Source organism: Olea europaea, chromosome 5 (genome assembly GCF_002742605.1).
Source record: "Olea europaea var. sylvestris chromosome 5, O_europaea_v1, whole genome shotgun sequence".
In the NCBI taxonomy this organism is placed as follows: domain Eukaryota; kingdom Viridiplantae; phylum Streptophyta; class Magnoliopsida; order Lamiales; family Oleaceae; genus Olea; species Olea europaea.
Genome location: NC_036241.1, coordinates 7,692,145 through 7,702,197, shown reverse-complemented (window position 1 = coordinate 7,702,197; position 10,053 = coordinate 7,692,145).

The following is a 10,053-nucleotide window of genomic DNA, read 5'->3' as shown; positions in this document are numbered from 1 at the left end:
TACAACATTGGAGAGTTTGTTTGAACCGAAGATAGTCACTTACCTTTGTTCTTCCAGAAGAGAAAAAGGCCAATTGATTCGATGAATGATGATCAAGCCGATATTTACAAGCGCTACACAATATGATAACTTTATTTTCTCCCCTCATTAAATTCAACAAAAAAAATAATGTCACAGTATTAGTATCAATAAATTTTAAATCTTTACAAATTTTATCTCGTCGTTTTATTTATTTCATTACCAATTTATGTACTAATAATTGAAACCATCTAAATAAAAATAATAATTAAATTCGAGTCATTGACAATAGTATATCTAACATAACTCAATACAAAATTGCAACTAATTATCAATCTTATGGTCCATATCCATTTTCCAAGCTTGACTAATTATAAACTAATAAATGAATTAATTTTGTTAATCATTTTTAAGTCTTTTTTCCACATTTTGATTACAAAATCTAAAAGACAGAGAGAGAATTGATTTTTAAATTTGTAATGCTGAGAGAAGCTGTGACTTATAATTTGTTGAAGGACGCACTTTAGATTCATAGTATCATATATGTTCAACAAGAAGGCATTCAAATTGAGTAGATTGACTTTTTCTTTGAATAATCCTCCCCCACAAAAATTTCCAAATATACATCATGGCATGCATCATTTTGTATAATATTATACATTTTTCTAAAAATATGATATTTTGTTGTGGATTCAAGATTTATATTTAAAGATACTTCAAATAGAGGAGACAAAATTTTAGTTTTAAATTTTATTATTGTGATAAGTTTGAACTTGACTCGAAAGGTTAGTTATCTAAGGAATTAAAAATTGATAATCCTCCCACAAGAAAGACTTTCACAAGTTGCTAGTTTCAACAATGAGGCGTATGTATACATTCTTTCATACAGAAGTATAATTTTTTATTTCAATAGATAACGGTATTCCGTTAGGGATTGATTCAAGATTTATATTTTGAAGCAAATTCTATAGATGTACGTGTAAGAATGATTAAAATTTTAAATTTTTTTTAGCATATATTGAATAATTTACAAATGTGAAAATTTAGACAAATTCATCATTAACTTGAAACTTGGCACAAACGGTAGCTGTCAAATGAATATAAAAGCTTAGACAGGTAGATAATTTTGACCAATAAAGTCAACTTTTTCCAAGAGTGTATAAAAATCAGTATCTCACGAAAATTCTAGGGCAGGGTTTACCTAAGGTTGGCTTCTCACAATTTTCCACCCCATCCCTTAGTATTTATATTGTTATGGAATTATTTAAATACGTATAGGTTATTTGACTAATGTTTATAAAGGGTTTATAAACATTCAAGTCAATTTTTATTCAATCAAATGTTGGCGGATCTAAAAGTACTATCGATTTATTTATCATTCAGTTCTATCTTTTATAAACATGCTTTGAATTTAATTCTTTACGTGTCCAAAAGCATTTAGATTGCTTCTCGGTTATCACAAAGAGAAAAATGTTGATTTAGCATACACAATCTAAATTAGAGCGTTTCATCATATATAACCTACAAGGTTGAACCTTAATAACCCATTTTACATGAAATTTCGTTCCGAGAATAGGCTATTGACCTACATCTTCCAATTCATTTCAAACTAGAAATCCGAATGGAATACTCGAATCCGATGTGGCTCCATACATGGTACAATGTACTTTTAGGAGCTTATATTGTCCAATGAATTATGTTTCTTGTATAATCGGGGTTGACAACCTCGGCTAACAATGTACTCACAGGAGGGGGAATTCATGATTTTTTTTATTCAGCGTGGCCCCCCTCTCATGTGTATAATTGTCAAATGAGGTTGTCAACCTCGATTGCATACATAGCACAACTGTTGTCCAATTATAGGTTTGAAGTGCAAACTCAATCTATTTCTTATCAAGTGCTTGAGATATATAATTTTTTTTTTTTTTCATCAATAACGTGGCATTATAAAGTATGCTACGACCGATATCACTTTAAACAATATTTTACTAACTGCTATTTGAAATTTTTGTAGTAAGAATTTGTCAAATTGAGACAACAGATGTCGTACCCATGTTCAAATCACATCCTTTAAAAACTCAACTCACTTTCAACCATACATTCACTCAATAATATAATTTTACACATAAATACAAAATTTTTCTCTACTTTTTAATCATATATTTTTCCAAAAAATCACTATTAAAGAATCATTCAAAAATAAATAAATAAATAAAATTGAGGCTCTAACAAACCCTTAATAGAAAGACTGGACTTGTCATGGAATAATGTACATCAACATTATCTCTTGAATCAATAACTGGTCATGGTGGTTATTGGTCAAGATAAGGAAGCTAAATTATAATTGATTTTCAGTGCTGACTTATACTGCAGAATGGTCCCATAATTTGGCCTTTTCATTTGGACATTTTCTTCCGAAAACCATGTTCACTGTTTACAATATAAGTAATATGAAATAATAACAATTGCTATATTCAATTAATTTAAAATCGATTATAAAATTTATTGTATACTGTACAATTTATCCTTATTCATGGTCCAAAATACTTATTCTTCCAAGTTTAATTTAATTTATTTTAGTCAATATATTAAAAAATAAATAAATATGTTACGGCAGTATCTTGTAAATAATGTATTGTTGATAATGTATTTTCTTCACCATCCCACCAAATAAGGATCCTTCTTTATCATAAACGATTTTCAATTTTAATTTCTTGCTGACTTTTAATTAATTAATTATTATTATTACTACGGGTGAACCTGTAGCTGCTACCTTTTGGGTGCGCACTGAGTAAATCATTGGATTGATACAATAGCCTGCAAACCACACCAACTAGGTAAACTGCATTAAGCAAACTCGGTGCGACATGTTCGACTGAAAAAATATTGGTAGGAAGAATTGAACTCGTGTCCAAAAGTTTTCGAACTCACCTACTCCATCAACTCGACCACTCCATGAGAAGCACTTTTAGATTATTTTTGTACCTATAAATTGATGAAATAGATAAATGTTGTGCTCGGTGCACATAAAAATATACATAGAGGTATTTACACCCCTCATATGAGGTGAGACCCGAGCGAGGTGGGCCTCACTTCATGTGAGGAGTATGAACACCGTCTATGTACATTTTTTATGTACACCAAAACTTAATCTATTGTGATAGGACAATAAAATACTGCTGATAAGATATTAGCCTATTTTTTATTGTACTGCCAAATGATGTTCGACTTTCTTGATGAAATAAGTGTTGAAGTATTTTGATTTTCGTGTATTGTCGTGAGAGTTAGGAAAACTGCCAACCAATGAGTTGGAAGGCTACCTAATTTTTTGATGCGTTAGATTGATATCAAACTCATTTGATATGATAAAGTAAAACATTAAATAAAATTAATAAAATATATGGAACTGTCACATTTTTGTTGTTGATCTCTCGAACTTTATCGGATAACATTGATACTAGTCTATTTAAGATATTGGCGTAAAAGACTAACTAAAAGATGATGTGAATATAGGACAATCTTCTATAGTAAAGATATCGACAACTCCCGATTTAAAAAAAAAAAAAAAAAAAAAAAAAAAAAAGCTATTTGACAATATTAAATAAAATAAAAATGAAAATCGCAGTCCAATCGCACTTTAGGTTGTTGGTTTCTCAAGGCTTCAACGAAGAAGTTGATTGCTAGTCTATTTAGATTTACTCTGAAGGACCGACTACGGATGATGTTGATCCTATAGGGAAAAAAAAGCTATTTGTCTCTTTGTATTAATCATTCATCTAAAATTTTCTAGCTCGATTGTCATTGTACAATTTACTATTTATTTATTGTCTCGTTGAATACTGTCAACACGAACTTTTCCGATTGGTACAACAAATGAAAGTGCCCCCTCAATTATTGGGGGATGAAATTAGGGTAGGAAGCCCTACTCCTATAAGATGAGGGTGTAGTATACCCACATATTTCCCTTTCAAGTGTCTATTTTCAAAATTGGAGGGCCTAAAGCTAATAAATAAATATGAACAAAACGGGAATCAGCCCAATCAGAAGATGGGGACTGTCCTTTTTGACTCACCCAAAATACTTGTATTGTTAGGTAAGGGTGCATATCTTCCTTGCTTTTATCCACCTTTATTTCTCTGACCTGTCCCACGCCAATTAAAATAAAACAATTAAATTATCCATTATTGTTGGATTCTGCAAGAAATAATAATAATAATGATAATGATAATAATAATGATAATAATAATAATAATAATAGGATAAGTTTTGGTATACGAAAAATATGTACATAGAGATATTCACGTCCTCATATGGGGTGGAGCCCATATTATTGTTGGATTCAATATATCTGCAACAAATAACAATAACACTGAGATAAATCTTGGTGTATATAAAATATGTACATAAGCGTCCCACCTCATGTGAGGGCCTGAACACCATATGTACATATTTTATGTTCACCAAGCACAACCCATAATAATAATATTTGAAGCCCTTTTGTCCACAAATTTGGGAAGTCATTGGGTGGAGCTCAATTTGTTTCTAATCTCATCGTGACAGTTTAAGGGCCTACTTGAACTAAAATGAAAGTATAAGGATCTTAATACGAAAAATATAAGGACACTCCTATGTATACCAAGCACAACCATAATAATATTTGAAGCCCTTTTTTTCATAAAGAATTCGTGCTCGGCCCCACCTCATGTGAGGGGTGTTGACACTCCTGTGTACACTAAGCATAACCCATAATAATAATATTTGAAGCTCTTTTTGTCCAAAAAGAGTTCGCGGTGAGCCCCACCCCCATGTGAGGAGCGTTGACACTCCCATGTACACCAAGCACAACCCATAATTATAATATTTGAAGTCCTTTTTGTTCACTTGAATTAAAATGAAAGTATAAGGATCTTAATACCAAAAAAATTTGTAACAGTTTCCAACTGCTAGTGGAAATTTTGGAGTCTGCACCTGAAATTTTCCCTTTTTTTTTTTTTTTTTAATAATAGATGATTGGCTATTGTTAAATTCATAATTTTTTCTATTTACTTTATAACATATTGAATCGTTTTATCTAAAAATGAAAGTTGAATTTCTATTTAGTTATGTTTTCAACAAATCGCCATCTCTCGTACATTGCACACGATCAATCATGGGTTGCTTTTGAAATGAAAGAAATGTTTACAATATCCATCAATTGAAATAAATTTAGGGTAATTTTTTATGATGCCCAAGAAAAATGTGGTCACCAAGGTATGTATATCTAAGACAACATAGCAGTGAGGTTTTGTGCTTTGCGCAATTACATTTGGACTTCGCAGAAGAGATATCTCCACATGGGCTTGCTAATATCTACTCTTTGGATAGTGACACATTACCATCTTCAATGATGATTTTTTGGAAGGATCGAGCTCTACGTACAGGAGCTCGGTTCACACAGGGGCCTCATAAGCCCCTCTCTGTAAGGGTCGGGCTCCACATGCATTTAAAAAAAAAAAAAAAAAAAGGTGAGGCCCGCTCCCCACCTCCTCTCTCACCTGGCAGGGGCTGTGAAGCAGGCCCCTGTACTAAGTACTTGCATCTTTTTCCTTTTTGGAACTTATTGCTCGAGGAAGAAGTTGATTCCCAATTGGTAAAAATATGCTATCAATTTCCAGCGATGTTATAGGGACTTTACATGTCTGACTTTAAGAAATGAAATTTTGTTTCTCATTTGGGACGATATTAAAATAATTACAGCGATGCTTATTTTTTATGAGAGCCACATACGATTTAGCAAAGTTGTGGATAGTTTTCATCATGGGGAACTAATTGAGTAATTTTAATAAAAAATATTGAAGTGATAAATACATTATTTAAATGGAAAATTTTACCGTTCGTCTAAAAATAATCACATCGGATTTAGGCAAAATTAAGGATTGATACTCTTGAAAATTCTCCAATTTTAGGAGCACTTCTCAGCCAAACTAATGTTGGATTCCCCATCTTTTTCCTTTTTCTACAAAATTTGGCTCCTAAATAAAATTTTCTACAAAAATGTTACATTAAGATCTGCCTCATAGTGACATTCTTGTCATCAAAAATTGCATGTTGATAGCCATATCAACCACATTTTGTGTTAACGTTGTCCCTGCAGTGCTCTTGATGACATTCGGTTTCTTCTTCTTTGAGTATTTTTTTTTTTTTTTCCACTGAGATTCTCATGCCTAATTCTTCTCCAATTTTAATCAATATTTGACCAATTTCCACTCATTTTCCTTGTTTTTCTCTCTCTTTTCTTGGACTTTTTATTTACTAATTTTAGTGATTTTGGTACGAATTTCCACCATAGACATTGCCAAACTATTGACCCCAATAAAATGACAATATTCTTTAAAGTCAATTATGTAATTTTTCTCTCAATATTCCCATAATTTTTCCTCATAAATTTGTATTTTAATCCACCTTTCTTCCTTGTCCAATGTCTAATTATAGGAGATTAATGAGGGTATTTAATCATTTTTATGATTTTATATTTTTATTATTGTATTGAAAATCATTATTGAGTTCCCATTTCCATAGTTTATTGATATTTTGTGTTTTTATGATATTTGTCTAGGAACGCTATGATTTGTTAGAATTTGCCCTGAGATGTATCTTGTCTCCAAGCTATCCGATTAGTTCCTTTTTCTTCAGTATTATTTACTAGCCCATGTTTGGGGTCGATTTTTGGAGAAAATATGTTTTGAAATAGTGATTTTTTGAAAAATATGTGATTAAAAAAATAAGAGTTTTGAGTTTATGTATAATTTTATTTTATGAAAAAATAAGTAATTAAAAATGAATTTTAAAAAATGCATTTTTAAAAAAATGGCGTGCAAATAATGCTAATGGGCAATTAACAAATGCTACACGAGAGATAATTGGTGTACAGTGCTATCGACACCTCACATAGAGGGTTGGGGGGAAGGGAGTGGGTTAATTTTTTGACATTATTTATTCATGTGGGATCTACCCCTTTATAAGATTTCTATACACATTTTGTAAAAATAAAATTTGTACGTCAATCATTTCTTGTGCTACACGGTACCGAAACCCTTCTTTCAAATCAAACCGGGAAACAAAAAAAATGAAAAAAAAATGAAAAAGACTACTCATATCAAATGCTACCTAGTCTTAATTGCCAATTTTATGGGCTGATATCTGCCTTTTCTTTTGTTCTATACATTTTGTTATCTACACTTCTACAATATATTAATAATTAGGTTTCTCTAGCCACGTTCAAAATTAACTCGATCTGGTCTTCCTCTCAAATAGTTTATGTGGACAATTAAAAAATATTTTTGTGAATTTTGTTCCATAAATATAAATCTTCCACCTAATAAGTGTAGCTTCACATATACGTATACGTATATGTATAATATGTCAATTGTAAACAAATCAAACTCTATCTTTTGGTTGAAAGCTCATAAATCGCAAATGTCATATCATTGATTAGAGAAGAAAATTAGACGTAATTTAAGATAGATAAGATATTTAACGAACTTTTTGTTCCTTTTCTTTATTTCTTGTTAAAGGTCCATTCAATTATACTCTTTCATTTTCTCACTTTTCATTACAACTTGTATAGATGCTTTTTTCTTATTTCTATTTATAGCTTAATTTACATTTCTTCTTGGTGAAGTATTCATCTGTATATACCCACTATGTGATTTGTAGTCAAGATTTTTATAAAGTGAATATATATAATTTTATGACTTACTATTGTATATTTAGAATTTGAGGATATATTTTGCTTAGATTTTGGGGAGATATTTTTAGAACTCGCGTTAATCGAACTCGAACTAGATAAAATTAGTTGATTTCGACTTTCAAAATTGAGATTTGGACAAATTTTTATTTGAATTTTGATTCTACTTACATAACTAAGTTTAAATTTGGTTTCAATTTATACATTTTTATGATCTTTGAAAGTCGATTTGTATGAACCGACGCGAATTGATACCTATTCAAAATAATTAATGGATACTATTTGCTTTTAGGGTATTTTACTTATTTGTGAAAAAATATATATATATTGAACAAAAAAATAGAAATGTTTAAAAATCTATCATTAAAAATCATATTTTAATTTATGTAACACTATAATACCATTTATTTAAATATTTCGTTATTCTTTAAAATTTTGTTATTTTATTAAACGGTTATTCCTTATAAGATGGTCTTTTACTGTGAAGTTACAAAATTTATCATCTTCAGTGTCTTTAAATTACAACTTGAAAAAAATATAATTTTTTAATGAATTAATAATACGTTGGAAAACATAGCCGAAATTTCATTTAAAATATTTCCAACATTATTAATGGATAAATAGTAATTATAAGTTGTCATCATTTAGTAAATAAGTTATGTTTAATGAATAATTTTTTTAGAAAAAGTAAATAATATAATACATGATATTATTTAATTATTCTACATCTTAAACAGAATTTCTTATCTATTAAATTTTCAAGAGATCATAAACTATTATATTTTGACGAGAAACTTTAAGATCGAAAGTAAAAAATAAATGTCGTTGATAAAATAAAAATGAAATTATAAATTTCAAGATAAAGTTGAAAAATACTTTGAATTAATTTTAAGCAAGGTTAATTTTTTTAGATGAAAGAGTAATGGAAATTATAATTTTGAAGAATAATAAATGGTATATAAGGTGTTAAGTAATATAAAATATAAGGTGTAATGTGTTTTCTTTATTTAGGTGTATTTTGGTCGGTTTAACCATTTATAACGAAAAAATTGTAAATAGTTCTATTTATTTCAGAAAAAATGTGGTTTCTTTTTATCAATAAATAAAATTCAATATGAAATATATTATTTTTCAAAATATGGTTTACAAATTCTCGCTAAGTCTCTATTTGACAACCATTATTTGAAATATATTCATTTTTAATCACACATTCACATGATAAAATATTCTGCACATAAATCCAAAATTTTTCCTATTTTTAACTACATATTCTCTTAAAAATTACTATTCAAAATATTATTTTCCCAAATAATGATCATCAAACATGAGCTCAAATGCATGATGCATTTTGTAATTTTTCTTAATTAATATTTTTCATTGCATGAATAAATAAAATGAAAGGGAGATCACAAAAGTAGATAACAATTTACTCTTGAAAATTTTTTATACTACGTCGAAAGAATCATATCGTATCAGTTCCATCACTATGCATAGACTTGTTTGATTTCGCGTATAGAATTTTTATTGACACCTAATTCAATTTGATTCTTATTATTCCCTTGTTTAGTATATATTCTTAAAAATTTATTATCAAAAAATTCTACATCAACCATTTCGGCACTACCTAATTGCAAAAATGGCAAAAGTACAATCTTAATGCATTAACTGAAATTGCAAACGTTCAAAGGTTAATTAGGAAAAGTCAGGCGTCGGCTGGGGCCCACACAGATTAAGCTGGAGTGCGGACCGTTGATTTTTGAATTCAAACATTTTATTGGAGTTAATTGCTTCAATGGTTATTAAACATAGGTTCATATCTTTAATTAGTCATTGAAATTTAAAATGTCAAATATTGGTCACTGAACTTAGGTCAATATCTTCGAATGCTCACTAAAATTTAAAATGTTGAGTTTTGATCATTGAAATTTGAAAATTATTATACATTACTCGCTGTAAACTCGATAACTTTCAAAGTTTAGCAATTATGCTAGTGACAACATACTGCATTTTCCAAAGTTCAATAATCAAAACTTGACATTTTAAATTTCATTGAGCAATAAAAAACATGGATCTAAATTCAATGATCAAACTCGATATTTTAAACTTTAGTGACCAATAAAAAATTTGGGCCTAGATTTAGTAAGTGTTGAAACAATTAATTCCATTTTATTGTATCCTTAAAAGAATAATGTTATTTGCTGTCGTTTACTATCATAGTCGTCTTATGTGGAATGCACATGTCGCCTAGTAATTTGATACATTAATGTGATAGTTTTTTATTACTTTATATAACAAATTATTAACTGTCA